The 12,118-nt window shown below is 42.7% G+C and overlaps 1 protein-coding gene across 1 annotated transcript in view; it reads right to left on the bottom strand.

The window, feature by feature from the left end:
• Window positions 1–12,118, bottom strand: part of LOC122800277 (ubiquitin-conjugating enzyme E2 G1-like) — a 478,581-nt gene that overhangs the window by 271,540 nt on the left and 194,923 nt on the right. The window lies entirely within an intron of this gene.

Below are 12,118 nucleotides of genomic sequence, written 5' to 3' on the forward strand. Positions count from 1 at the left end.
GGAATTGGCCTTCGAAGAATTGGTCCTTTCCAGACACTGACAAGTTCCAAAGGGGAAAAAACAGGCGTGCTCGAGGTAGAGGGCAATACCGAGGCTCCTACAGGGGCCGCCAATGGCAACCAACTAATCAGAGAAGTGGCACAGGGACTTCTACTGCTCCACAGGGACAATCACAATGACTTGACTTTGACACCGCCGACCAAGGCTCACAGAGAAGCACCTTTTAGGTGGAAAATTATCTTTATTTTCAAAAAATTGGCACGTTTTTACAAAGGACAAATGGATTTTGGACATAATAGACAAAGGTTACAGGTTCCACTTCCATACCTTAACAACAAGACAAGGCATACCAAACCTGCCACAAAATCAAAGGGCAGAGGCACTCGTACAAGTTTCAAAGCTGCTACAAATCAAAGCAATAGAAAAGGTTCCTCTTCAGGAACAAGGCCAGGGATTTTACTCAAGACTGTTCCTTGTTCCAAGAAAAGAAAAGCAATGGAGACCTATACTGGACTTCCGCTCTAAACACTTTTCTCATTGTGCCAGAATTCAAAATGCTGACGTTACAGCAACTTCTTCCCATGCTGGGCAAGGGGTCTTGGCTGGTTACTCTGGACCTCAAGGAGGCATACCTGCATGTCCCAATCAGACACAGCTGCAGAAGATACCTCAGATTTCTTGCAGGGTCAGAGCATTATCAATTCTCAGCATTGCCTTTTGGCTTATCTACTGCGCCCAGAGTATTCACGAAATGCCTGGCATCAGTAATTGCACATTGCAGACTTCAGGGGATACAAATATACCCTTACCTGGACGACTGCCTTATACAAGCGGACAGCAAGCAAGCCTTGATAAGAAACTTGGACTATGTCATTCACTTACTACAGGCTTTGGGATACACAGTCAACATTCAAAAATCAAGACTACTGCCATCCCAACAAATAATTTTTCTAGGAGCCAAACTGGACACAAACTCACAAATGGCTTTCCTCACAGAAGAAAAACAAGAACAATTACCAGATTACTTCAAAAGCCTAGCAAAGCACACCCAGATGACTGCAAGGAAAATCCTGCAGGCCCTGGGTTTCATGGCATCTTGCATTCTTCTGATTCCACTGGCAAGACTACACATGAGCAAACTACAATGGTACCTAAAAAGTTTATGGTCTCAACACAGCCACAACTTAGAAGCAATTATTCCACTCATTCCATGTCTACAAAAGGAGTTTTAATGGTGGGCACAAGCAAGCCAGCTAAACAAAGGCATGTCTTTCAACAAACCTCAAGCAAGCCAAACCATTACAACAGACGCCTCAGATCATGGATGGGGGGCGCACATGGAGGGCAGATGCATTCAAGGGCAATGGGCACCCCGAGAAATGCATCTGCACATCAATCAGAAAGAGATGTTGGCAGTGATTCATGCAATCGAGGCCTTCGGAAAATTTCTTCAGAAAGGTCCTCTGCTAATAAAGACAGACAACACCACTGTTATGTGGTACATAAACAAACAGGGAGGCAGCCATTCTTACCCCCTCTGCAGACTAACAATGACTCTTTGGGAAAAGTCCCTGAAACTGAACATACATTTGCAATCCCAGTTTGTCCCAGGCAAGGACAATGTTCTGGCGGACAGTCTAAGCAGAAAGATTATGGACCCGCACAAATGGATGTTGCATCCAGACATTTTTTCACAAATAACTCATGCATGGGGAAGGCCGGACATAGATCTCTTTGCCTCACACCTCAATCATCATCTGAAGAAGTTCTGCTCAAGGACACACCATCCTCAAGCCTGGAGAATGGATGCTCTCTCCTTCAGCTGGAATTCTCGAACAATGTATGCATTTCCACCTCTACCATTAATGACCAAGGTGTTACTGAAGATCAAAGCAGAACAACCGAAAGGCATTTTGATAGCTCCAGACTGGCCAAGACAGCACTGGTATCCATTACTAAGGAGCATAACTCGCACCAAGCCGTGGCTCCTGCCTCAATGGCCTCTGCTTATAACTCAGCACAATTACAGGACTGTTCATCCCAACCTGCAAACATTGCAACTGACAGCTTGGAGGGTTCCATGACTTCTCCCCATATCTCTCTCTCCAAAAAAGTTCAAGAGATCTTGCTGGAAGCACGCAGGCCTTCCACCAGAAAAACTTGTTCAGCCAAATGGAAGAGATTCAACATCTGGAATGCCAACAAGGGTCAGGATGCATCTGTAATGAGCATCCCACAGATACTAAAATACTTGGCAGAAATGCTTCACAATGGCCTTTCATATTCTTCCATAAAAATACACGCTTCAGCAATTTCAGCAAAATATAACTGTGATCCACATGTGTTTTCACATCCTTTGCTAAGACGGTTTCTAAGAGGGATAAAGAATATCAAACCTCCAAGAAAACCACCAGTGCCTGCATGAGACCTCAACTTCGTCTTGGAAAAATTAACTCTTCCTCCTTTTGAGCCAGCAGCATCTTCAGAATTGCAATTTCTCTCCTGGAAAACAGTTTTCCTGTTGGCAATTACTTCAGCAAGAAGAGTCTTGGAGATACAGGCCCTCATGGCAGTACCTCCATTTCTCATTTTCCATCAGGACAGAGTCTCTTTAAGAACCAATCCTTCATTCATGCCAAAAGTGATATCCAGGGTTTCTCTAAATCAAGCAATTCACCTGCCTACTTTCTTTCCCAATCCTCAAAATAAAGGAGAAAAGCTTCTGCACACTTTGGACATACACAGGCAATTGCGCTACTACTTGGACAGAACAAAGGCCAACAGAAAGTCTGACCAACTGTTTGTAGCTTACGCTGCTGGAGTACAAGGAAATTCAATTTCCAAACAAACAATTTCAAAATGGATTGGAAACTGCATCAGATTCTGCTACTCTTTCCATGGAAAAGGTGTGCCAGCCAATATCAGGCCACACTCCACCAGAGCTACAGCCACCTCCACAGCCTTTCTAAGAGGGGTGGCTACAAAGGACATTCTAGAAGCTGCTACATAGAGCTCCGTACATACATTTTCCAAACATTACAACCTGCCTTTATATTCCAGATCCCGAGCAGGCTTTGCTTCTGCAGTCCTGCAGGGCATTTTAGCTACACCATCCATATCTTAGATCCTACCACCCCCAGCTTGGCTATGGTATTCAACCCATATGTCAGGACTGCAGTTGCATTCTTGAAGGACATAGTACAGTTTTGTACCTACCATAAATGTAGATGTCCGATAGATATGCAACTGCAGTCAGGTTTTCCCTCCCTCCTACCCCTCTGTAATTCTCTTTTTTGGGTCCACTCCCCCTTTTTCAAATTAGCTGGGGATATCTGTTATGGTGTATATGTTTGTTACTGTTGTGCATGTCTGGAATTTTTATCCATTCTCTAAATTTAGCCTTCCTTGGAGGGCACCTGGCATCTGGGGCAAGAAACACTGAAGAAGATGGCGTCGGCTGATGCTTTTATACCCCAGCCGCTCTGAAGTCGGGGAAGAGGCGACATCAGCCGACGCCGGACCCAGACTTTGGAATCCGGCCGACCGAAGGGCTGCCTGAGGCAGGACAACCCATATGTCAGGACTGCAGTTGCATATCTATCGGACATCTACATTTATGGTAGGTAAAAAACTGTACTTTTTCTTCCTTTTATTCTGTTTCATTCCTCTGCTGTCTTTTCCATATCCCTCCTTAACTTCTTTAATGACCCTGGCCATATTCTTAAACTGTTCTCATCTTCCAGTAAATATGCTAGGACTCTCAAATATTTTTCTAATTTCATTCCCCTCCCCCTCTCTTTTTTTTCAGTCAGATCATGGCATGATCTGTAAGCACAAGAGGCTCTGAGATGCTCCTTTCTTGTGTAGCTTCTATCAGTTTCAGACAGCTTTGATGCCTCACTTAATAGAATGTGTATGGGCCCCCTACTACCTCGCTGTTTCAGCCTCCCATGTATCTGTCCAAACCATTGAATAACAAAAAAGGAAAAGTAAGACTTTGTACAATCTCCTTGACCTTGGATCTCCTTTTACTTCTTCCCTGCTAATAATAGTATTACAGTCCCCTAGGCATGTGGCTGTTCCATCCTGGAGTCTATCTCCTTTAATATGCTCTAATCTTTTATCTGAGATTTTGATGGAATGTACAGTGGATATAATAAGTGTTAAAAATGTCAGTTTTTTGTGATATAAAAAATGAGACCGCAATAAATCATTTCAAAACTTCTCCCACCTTTAACGTGACCTATAACCTGTACAATTCAATTGAAAAATAAAAAAAATCTGTTAGGGGAAAAATATAAAAAAATGTACAATAAGCTGGTTGCACAAGTGTGCACACCCTTAAACTAATACTTTCTTGAGGCACCTTTTGATTTAGTTACAGCATTCAGTCTTCATGGGCAGGAGTCTATCAACGTGGCACATCTTCACTTGGCAATATTTGTCCACTCTTCCTTGCAAAAGCATTCCAAATCCATCAGACTGTGAAGGCATCTCTTGTGCACAGCTCTTTTCAGGTCACCCCACCGATTTTCTATTTGATTTAGGTCTGGCTCTGGCTGGGCCATTCCAAAACTTTAATTTTCTTCTGGTGAAGCCATTCTTTTGTTGATTTGGATGTATGGTCATTGTCGTGTTGAAAGGTGAAATTCCTCTTCATCTTCAGCTTTCTAGCAGACGCCTATAGGTTTTGAGTCAAAAGTGACTGATATTTGGAACTGTTCATAATTCTCTCTACCTTGACTAAAGCCCCAGTTCCAGTTGAAGAAAAGCAGACCTAAAGCATGATATTGCCACCACCATGCTTCACCGTGGAGATGGTGTTCTTTTGGTTATGCGAAGTGTTGTTTTTGTGCCGCCAAACATACCTTTTGGAATTGTGGCCAGAAGTTCAACCTTGGTCTCATCAGACCGTAACACATTTTTCCCACATGTATTGTTATGCAAATTTTAGCCAGGCCTGGATGTTTTTCTGTGTAAGAAAATGCTTCTGTCTTGCAACCCTACCCCATAGCCCAGGCATATGGAGAATACGGGAGATTGTTGTCACATGTAGTACACAACCAGTACTTGCCAGAACAACCAGTATTTGCCAGAAAATCCTGCAGCTCCTTCAGTGTTGCTGTAGGACTCTTGGCAACCTCCCCTACCAGTTTTTGTCTGGTCTTTTCATCTATTTTTGTCCCATATTTTCTCCACTTTGTGATGACTGTCTTCACTGTGTTCCATGGTATATCCAATGCTGTGGGCTTTTTTGTACCCTTCTGACTGATGCCTTTCAACAATGAGATCCCTTTGATGCTTTGTAAGCTCTTTGTGAACCATGGCTTTTGCTGTAGCAGGCAACTGAGTAAATATCAGGAAAATCCTAAAGGACAGCTGAACTTTTTTGGGGGTTAGTCAGAGTCTCTCTAATTGATGGCAGGTGTGTACCCAAGAAGACTGAATGTTATAATTAAAGCAAAAGCTGCTTCAATGAAGTATTAGTTTAGGGGTATGCACACTTGTGCAACCAGCTTATTGGACGTTTATTTTTTTTAATTTATTTTTCCCCTAACAGATTTGTTTTTCAATTGAATTGTACGGTTATAGGTCACATTAAATGTGGGAAGTTTTGAAATGATTGATTGTGGTCTGTTGATTTTTGTATCATAACCTCGCATTTTAAGAGGGGTGTGTACACTTTTTTTTATCCACTCTATATTGTTGTGATTTTTTTTTAATGCTCCACCATGTCCATTTTATCCCTGCATATCATCTTTTTAAGTTCTAGCCAAATTACTGTTTGCATTCTTCAGGATCCCTTTGCCTTCTGTTCCCCCATGATGAGCTTGCCACCAAATTATAACCCCTCCACCATGTAACTTACGTTCCTCTGTATTTAAGTCAGTCTCCTGTAGTGTTAGGATCTGTGTGTTTTTTCTTCTCATATGTGCCAAGATTTTTATTTTATTTAAATTTTTTTACCGGGATAGTCCAACTGGGCAACATGTCCTTTATCAGCAGAGACCTGGGGAGAAAAGTTCCATCCAGCGAAATCCAAAAGAACAAGTATTTCAGAGAATACTTAACAGAAAGCGATTACAAATAGCCTAAATGAGGTAGTAGAAGTAAACAGGATATACATATGGACATACAGTATAGGTTTACATAGATTGATAGCAACAAATATGTACAAAGAAAGATACATCTGGGATAAAAGTACTTAACATACAAAGTGATAGAAATTAACATTGAGTTATATTTACACAATTTTTGTAGGTTAGGAGAGTTGCAATTTGAGTGGTTACCTATAATAGTAATAACAATACATAAATCAACAGTGGAGTCCAGGATAGTAGTGGTAGTATGAAGAAGGGTTTTCTAAGAAGAGTGGGAAATTCTTAGTCTGGGGCGGAGCAAGGGCAGAGCCATTTACTGTTAAGGTGGGTTTTTAGCATTTGTTTAAATGTAGTTAAAGTAGTGCTAGAGGTGATGCTCATAGGTGAAGAGTTCCAAGTCTTGGCAATATAATGCGAGTAGATGGATTCTCCAGCACGATTGTGTGCTGTTGGGATCTGTAAGAGGGACTTATTGTTAGAGAGCAGAATTCTGCTACAGGAATAAGTCTGTAGTAAGCCTTGTAGTGATGGAGTTTTTTTCAGGATAAGACTTTGCAAACCATGTTGAGATGGGACAAGTGTAAGAGTTGGGGAAGTTCTAACCAGTTTAATTGTTGTAGGGCAAGTTCTAACCAGTTTAATTGTTGTAGGGCAGAGCAGTGGTGAGATCTGAATGTGCTTGCTGCATACCTAGCTATTTTATTGCAACAGGATTCTAGTTTTGCCAGTTTAGTTTTCCTGAGGTTTATAAGTAGTTTGGTGTGTGGGGAGGGAATGATAGTAGTGTTATTTGTGGAAGCAATGTAAAAAGATCCTGTGGAGATATAGCTTTATTGGGATGGAATAGCAGTAGATGTTCTTCATGTTTCACTGTGCAGTCATTACATTTGGGTAATCTGCTGGCAGGTTGCCCTCAGTCGGCCTGAAGTCTTGGGTCCTGCGTCAGTTGCTGTCCATGACGTCGGGTCGTCAGGGGTATAAAACATGCAGCCGACGCCATTATGTCAGTCTTTCTTGCTGTGCAGTGCCCGAAGCAAAAGCAGTTCGCAAGTGCCGGTCAGCCAACTCCTTCAATTTTCAGTTTCGAGTTTCAGAACCGAAGCCTTCAACTTAAAGTTAAGTACCCCGTTGGGGAAACTCTTTCTTGCTCCTTACCGATGTCAGTAAAAGTTAATAATTGCTTTACTTGTGAGAAGCAAATACTTCATAAGGATTTTCATTTGTACTGTATTCCTTGCCTAGGCCCTGACCACGATGAACCTTGCTGTCGGTTTTGTGCTTTATTTAATCCGCGCACTATCCGTCGTCTGTACATTTTTGCCTCTATATATTTTGGATCTCGGTTTAATTATCCAGAAATGACGTCGGTTAGCCATCAGACTACCGGAATTCTGAAAAAAAGCAAAGAAAAAGTCAGAGACAGGCTCTCGAGGTCCAAAACTGCAGACGGCACTTCTCCTAAGCCAGTCACCAGTTCGCTGGTACTCGGTGAGGCGCTTTCGCAGCCCCTGATACCCGCTACTTCTGATTCGCAGGCCTCTACTGAGACCCATTTGGAGTCCAGTATGCAGCGGGATGCTTCACCTGTGGAACCCGCGGATGTCTCTACCTTGTATGGGTCTGGAGCCGCTGTGCAGGCACCAGCTTCTGAGGGTGTATTCAGGCCTACAGACTTGCATATTAAACAGACTCCACCTTCATTACTAAGGCCTAAACCTCGATCTGTGTCTAAAAAACCAACACCCGGCCACATGTTCAGGCCGCTATGCCTAAAAAAAAACAAATGATCAAAATGGCTGAAGATCTAATTACTCTAATCGGGGGTAGTCAACCCCCCTTTCTAAGAGGCCTAGGGCTGAGCTTGACTATGAATCTTATGATCAGGACTCTGTTTCTTCTGACTCTTCTAATGACCTGGATTTGGCCATACCTACTTATGAGGATTCTGATGCAGAGGATTCCATTCCCTCTGCCCCCCCCCCCAAGGACTTTTCTTTTGGGGAAACCTTACATACCTTAAGGGAGCATTTCCAATGGGAAAGTCAGGAATTTTCTGAATCCAAAAAGAGGCTTAGGGATTTCCTTCTTCCTCAGCATAGTCCTTTCGCTATACCTCCTGTACTAGACATTGTTTGATGATGTGTTTTCGGAATCCATTATGGCCCCTGATTCCCTGCCTCTGGATCCTAGTAACACTGACAGATACTACAGGGTTCCTGGGTCCCCTTTCAAAAATCCTGTTGCGGACCCAGAAACCATTTCTTAGGGGCCCAAGGGCATTAAGGCTTCTCCTGCTAAAAATCCTACCCCTTCTGATAGAGACTTCAGGGCGCTGGATAGATGGGGTAAAAAGGTTTATACTTCTGCAACCTTGGCAATCAGGGCTTTAGTCAATTTCATATGTTAAAAATATCAACAGCATATCATGGGACTGCTTAAACAGAAAATTATGGTGATTTCTGACTGTGTGAAAAATAAAGATTTACAGGATTTGTTGCATTCGGCTGAACAAATTGGAAAACATACTTTGCAATGTGGTTTTGATACTTTAGAGGCCTCTTGCAGGGCTGCTGTTACTGGGTTTGTGCTTAGAAGGCGCATGCATGGCTTAAGGAGCAAACTCTGCCTGATCATGTTAAAGCAAAATTGTTGGATGCTCCTTTAAATCAGGACTGCCTGTTTGGCAATAAGGCTGAAGAAATTCTAAAAAAAGATGGAAGATCAAGCTAAATCTATGCAGACTGTAAAAGATTTCTTACAAGTGCAACCTCCAAGATTTAGTAGGCACTGGCCTACTAAGAACTAGTCCTTTCCAGCTCCTTCCAGATCCACTGAAGCCAAACCCAGACACACCAAAAGCACCAGGTTTCAGTCCCAAGGGACTCTCAGAACTAAGCAATGGGGTGCTTCCACTTCCAAATCTGGAAATAAGACACCCCCCTGTGGTAGACGGTGTCAATGACTTTCCTTTAAAATTACCAAGCACTTACCTTTCATCCGCCCCTTTGGGGGGAAAGATTTCTCTTCATGCAAAAAACTGGCAACTCATAACCCAGGACAAATGGGTTTTAAATATAGTGTCCCAGGGATACAGATTTCATTTCCACACGTTGCCAACTCCAAACGGGTGGCCAGACCTGCCCCCAAATCAGTGGGCACAGGCTCAGAAACAAGTACTTTCCCTCTTAAACATGGGGGCTATTCAGCCGGTACCAGAAAAGGAAAAGGGACGAGGTTTCTATTCCAGACTTTTCCTGGTACCCAGAAAAGACAAATCATGGCGTCCAATTCTGGACCGGTCTACTCACCTTTCTGGACATTCCAAAATTCAAGATGCTGACGCTTCACCACTTACTTCCTATGCTAGGTAAGGAAGCCTGGTTGGCAACTCTAGATTTAAAAGAAGCTTACCTGCATATCCCAATCAGGGAGTCTTGCAGAAGATACCTACGCTTCAAAGCAGGCTACTTGCATTATCAGTTCTCTACACTGCCCTTTGACTTGTCTACTTCGCCCATTGTATTCATAAAGTGCCTAGCTCCAGTAAATGCATTTTGCAGGCAAAGAAATATTCAAATATATCCATACCTGGACGATTGTCTAATTCAGGCAGAAAACCAGTTCATACTTGTAAAACATCTGGCTTTTGTAAAAAGGGTTCTAACTTGTCTAGGGTACACCATAAACTAAAAAGAAATCACAACTGGTACCCTCTTAATAGATTACATTCGTTAGTGCAAGCTTGAATGCAACTGCCCAGATGGCTTTCCTCACGCCAGAAAAGCAAATTCAAGACAAATACTGCAAGCCTTGGGGTTCATGGCCTTCTGCATTATTCTAATTCCATATGCAAGACTGCATATAAGGAAACTTTAGTGGTACTTAAAAAAGTTTAGAGAGTCAACATTGTCACAGCCTGGAAACAATGATTCTTATCATACCTTGCCTACACCTAGAGTTCCTATGGTGGGCAGAGGCCTGCCACCAAAACAAGGGACTGCTATTCACACCACCTCTTGCCGCCCAAACCCTAACTACAGACGCATTAGACTATGCATGGGAGGCTCATCTTGCAGGGAAGTGCAATCAGGGCAAATGGAGCCCAAATCAAATGCACCTACATATCAATCAAAAAGAAATGTTAGCTGTACAGAATGCTCTGACAGCCTTTAAGGACTACATTCATCCAGGACAACTAATGGTAAAGACAGACAACACCACGGTTAAGTGGTATATAAACAAGCAGGGGGGTACACATTCCTACCCCCTCTGCAGACTAGCCATGTCATTGTGTAACACGGCCTTGAGCTACCAAGTTCAACTACAAGCCCAATTCCTGCCAGGAAAACTAAATATTCTGGCAGACAAGCTAAGCAGAAATCTCATGGACCTACACGAATGGAAACTGGAACCACGGATTTTCAACATTTTGACAAGCAAATGGGGGAGCATTTTGACAAGCAAATGGGGGGAGCCCAGACTTAGATCTATTTGCCTCCCCCCAGAACTATCAGTTGGACAGATTTTGCACAAAAACTCCTCATAAAAAAGCCTGGAAAGTGGATGCTGTGTCCTTCAGCTGGAAAAACCTATTAGTCTACGCCTTTCCCCCTCTGCCTCTTCTTTCCAAAGTTCTGTTAAAAGTCAAACAGGACAAACCAAAAATTATTTTGATTTGCTCCAGACAAGCCATGCCAACACTGGTACCCACTCCTGCGCAGTGTCACAGATTTCTCCATGGCACCTGCCTCAGACGCCTTCCTTACTGTCTCAGCAAGAGAACCAAATTCTGCACCGTCAGCTCCCAACATTGAAACTTGCAGCTTGGCTAATCACTTAAATTCACTCTTAGCATTCTTCAGCAAACCTGTGATGGATGTCATCTTGGAGGCGAGAAGATCTAGTACTAGCAAATCTTATGCTGTCAAATGGAAAAGATTCTGTGCCTGGAATCGATCTCAAGAGATGAGCACAGCAGCGCCCAATTTACCTCAGATTTTGCAATACTTCACTGAAATGCTTCACAAGGGCCTGTCTTTTTCATCCATTAAAATCCACACCTCAGCCATTTCAGCTCATTACAACACAGAACCTCCAGTCTTCTCTCATCCTCTGCTCAAGCAGTACCTCAGAGGGGCCAAAAACTTGAGACCACCAAGAGCTCCATCCCCTGCCTGGGACCTTAACTTTGTATTGGAGAAACTCACTTCAGTTCATACTTTCACCAAGCATTATCACTTACCAATTTTCTCTAAATCTAGAGCTGGCTTTGCCACTGCTGTTTTGCAGGGCCTTGTAGCTGCTCCTAATGCTGTATAAATCCATCCTCCCAACCATAGCTTTGGGAACCTACCTAAATGCAATGACTGCAACAGTGAAACACGAAGAACATAGTACAGCTGTGCACACTTAACATAAATGTAGATGTTCGAGTGTATTCACTGTTGCAGTCCTGGTTACCCTCCCTCCAGCCCCCTGTTTTTCTCTTACTATACCTCTACTTTCTTTTACTACGCTTAAAAGCCTTTTTGGTTTATTTGCTTTTGATTGGAGGTATATTTTTGTGTTTTTAATTTTATTTTTGCTCCCCATTTGGGGGGGCACCTGACACGTGGGGCAAGAAAAACTGATGTAATGGTGTCGTCTGCATGTTTTATACCCCTGACGTCATGGAAGAAGTGATCGCAACTGAAGCAGGACCCAAGACTTTATTAATTAGGCCAACTGAGGGCAACCTGCCAGCAGATTACCCAAATGTAATGACTGCAACAGTGAATACACTTGAACATCTACATTTATGGTTAGTGTACACAACTGTACTTTTTGTCTTATTGTGGTTTAAAATTAAAATGGGAGCTTGTTAGCCAGGATTCTGTTTTGATAAAGGATGACTGATTCTTTCTCTTTTTTTCCCTGTCCATTCACATTCCATGCTTTAATGTATATTCTTATTTTCTTCTCCATCTTTTGTTTCTTTGGATTTTCTCTCTTAATTCTATTTATCAGTTTTCCTTTTT

This window comes from Protopterus annectens, chromosome 4.part0 (genome assembly GCF_019279795.1).
Source record: "Protopterus annectens isolate FY-2018-M chromosome 4.part0, PAN1.0, whole genome shotgun sequence".
In the NCBI taxonomy this organism is placed as follows: domain Eukaryota; kingdom Metazoa; phylum Chordata; order Ceratodontiformes; family Protopteridae; genus Protopterus; species Protopterus annectens.